General features: G+C 46.7%; 1 long non-coding RNA gene across 1 annotated transcript in view; it reads left to right on the top strand.

The window, feature by feature from the left end:
• The first annotated feature begins 1,401 nt into the window (after positions 1 to 1,401).
• Positions 1,402 to 3,058, top strand: part of LOC126989911 (uncharacterized) — a 4,780-nt gene continuing 3,123 nt past the window's right edge. Inside the window, exon 1 of the long non-coding RNA XR_007743855.1 lies at positions 1,402 to 2,045. This is a non-coding gene — a long non-coding RNA (uncharacterized LOC126989911). The remainder of the gene's footprint in view (positions 2,046 to 3,058) is intronic.

Genomic DNA, 3,058 nt, shown 5'->3' with positions numbered 1-3,058 from the left:
AGGAATTATAGGAGAAGGGAACATCTGTGGTCATATGCCGGAGAGAGACAGAAAGGGAAGGAATTATAGGAGAAGGGAACATCTGTGGTCATATGCCGGAGAGAGACAGAAGGGGAAGGAATTATAGGAGAAGGGAACATCTGTGGTCATATGCCAGCAAGAGACAGGAGGGGAAGGAATTATAGGAGAAGGGAACATCTGTGGTCATATGCCAGCAAGAGACAGGAGGGGAAGGAATTATAGGAGAAGGGAACATCTGTGGTCATATGCCAGCAAGAGACAGGAGGGGAAGGAATTACAGGAGAAGGGAACATCTGTGGTCATATGCCGGAGAGAGACAGAAGGGGAAGGAATTATAGGAGAAAGGAACATCTGTGGTCATATGCCAGAGACAGGAGGGGAAGGAATTATAGGAGAAGGGAACATCTGTGGTCATATGCTGGAGAGAGACAGAAGGGGAAGGAATTATAGGAGAAGGGAACATCTGTGGTCATATGCCGGAGAGAGACAGAAGGGGAAGGAATTATAGGAGAAGGAACATCTGTGGTCATATGCCAGCAAGAGACAGAAGGGAAGGAATTACAGAAGGAACATCTGTGGTCATATGCCGGAGAGAGACAGAAGGGAAGGAATTATAGGAGAAAGGAACATCTGTGGTCATATGCCAGAGACAGGAGGGAAGGAATTATAGGAGAAGGAACATCTGTGGTCATATGCCGGAGAGAGACAGAAGGGAAGGAATTATAGAAGGAACATCTGTGGTCATATGCCGGAGAGAGACAGGAGGGAAGGAATTATAGGAGAAGGAACATCTGTGGTCATATGCCGGAGAGAGACAGAAGGGAAGGAATTATAGAAGGAACATCTGTGGTCATATGCCGGAGAGAGACAGGAGGAAGGAATTATAGGAGAAGGAACATCTGTGGTCATATGCCGGAGAGAGACAGAAGGGAAGGAATTATAGAAGGAACATCTGTGGTCATATGCTGGAGAGAGACAGGAGGGAAGGAATTATAGGAGAAGGGAGTATCTGTGGTCATATGCTGGAGAGAGACAGAAGGGAAGGAATTATAGGAGAAGGAACATCTGTGGTCATATGCCGGAGAGAGACAGAAGGAAGGAATTATAGAAGGGAACATCTGTGGTCATATGCCAGCAAGAGACAGGAGGGAAGGAATTATAGGAAGGGAACATCTGTGGTCATATGCCGGAGAGAGACAGAAGGGAAGGAATTACAGGAGAAGGAACATCTGTGGTCATATGCCAGAGAGAGACAGAAGGGAAGGAATTATAGGAGAAGGGAACATCTGTGGTCATATGCCGAGAGAGACAGAAGGGAAGGAATTATAGGAGAAGGAACATCTGTGGTCATATGCCGGAGAGAGACAGAAGGGAAGGAATTACAGGAGAAGGGAACATCTGTGGTCATATGCCGGAGAGAGACAGAAGGGGAAGGAATTACAGGAGAAGGGAACATCTGTGGTCATATGCCGGAGAGAGACAGAAGGGGAAGGAATTATAGGAGAAGGGAACATCTGTGGTCATATGCCGGAGAGAGACAGAAGGGGAAGGAATTATAGGAGAAGGGAACATCTGTGGTCATATTGTAGTGCCGGGACGTAGTATTAAGTATGGGTAAGTAATGTTAAGTTAATGTAAGTAACATTTAAGTTAATGTAAGAATTATTAGTAACATTGAATTATTATTGCGTGATGCTCACACCCCAGAGACAGACGGACAGACAGACAGACAGACATACATGTTGACGCCTGCAGAAAGTAGGTGATCGGCTCCATACGAGATAATGGGCATAATTTTAATACAAGATAGTAGCTTCTAGTTAGAATTTTTCACCTTGCTATTCAGGGGAACCATTATACCAATATCATGCGACGAGTAAAGTACCGTAGACGGTTGTTGCAAGGTTGAACAAATCAGGGTTCGAATTAAATCTGGGGAGGGATGTGAACCGCGGGCAGCGGCTGCGTAGGGAGCCCCACCCAGCAAACACCAACAGACACGCCTTGGCTCTTCCCCCGGACAGGTGCGTCGCTCTGAGGTCAAGTAATTCCTGTTCATATTATAGATATATTTTATCATTATTGTATTTGTGCGGTGCAAACACTAACAGACACGCCTTGGCTCTTCCCCCGGACAGGGAAGTGAGTGGAGATAAAGGGTCTGTCACGTGCGTGTCTCGGGTGTGTTCGGTATGATACACGTATTGACTACGTAGGGTGTTTAGTCCACGGAGTAACAGGGCTGTGCAGTATTTCTCTTTAACGAGGATGTAACCACCTGGTTCGTCCCCTTTGTCTGCTGGTTAGGCTATATTTTACTAAGGATATAGGAGAATGTAAGAAGATTGTTTATGCCCATGTGAGCACCAGTGAACTGTTTTTCGTGCCACGTTTGTGGTAGGCAGTGGCTGAATTGGTAGAGTACTGGGCCCACATTCACCGCGTGACGGACGACGCGGGTTCGAATCCCCACACTACCACTCGGATTTTTCAGCCACCGCCGAGTGGCTTAAAACTACCCACATGCTGTCCTGAAGACCACCCATCAACCCGGACTCTAGAGGAAGCCGTCCAAGCGAATCAAGAACGAGTTCCGGGGGGCAGCATGAGCCAATGCAAGATGGCGCCACTATAAACACTCGCCTGCGCCAGAACGGGCTGGGCCAACCATCAGGCCCCACCTGGAAGAAGCCTTGGGCCGACCATCAGGCCCCACCAGGAAGATGCCTACAGGCGCAACGGGCAGCGACGTAAAAAAAAAAAAAAATATATCACCCTCGCTAGGTGAAGGACTGTAAACCCGTGTAACATCCAAACAAGCCTAACGCCCATTATTGTATTCTGGTGAATGAGTTAAGAGGGTCAAGGGATTAATTCGGCCATTATTGACTACTGTAATTAAGTCTTCAACGCTACCAAAAGGATATTTTTCTTGCCTGATGTAATCTGAATGAGAATTAGTTCAACGCAACCACAAGTGAAGGAAGAATAAAGGTCTTAAATCAATGATTGTGAATATCTTCTGGCCAACTATTTA

Source organism: Eriocheir sinensis, unplaced genomic scaffold (assembly GCF_024679095.1).
Source record: "Eriocheir sinensis breed Jianghai 21 unplaced genomic scaffold, ASM2467909v1 Scaffold1374, whole genome shotgun sequence".
Classification (NCBI taxonomy): domain Eukaryota; kingdom Metazoa; phylum Arthropoda; class Malacostraca; order Decapoda; family Varunidae; genus Eriocheir; species Eriocheir sinensis.
Note: the sequence above shows the minus strand (reverse complement) of the source record. Positions and strands in the feature narration are given on the sequence as shown.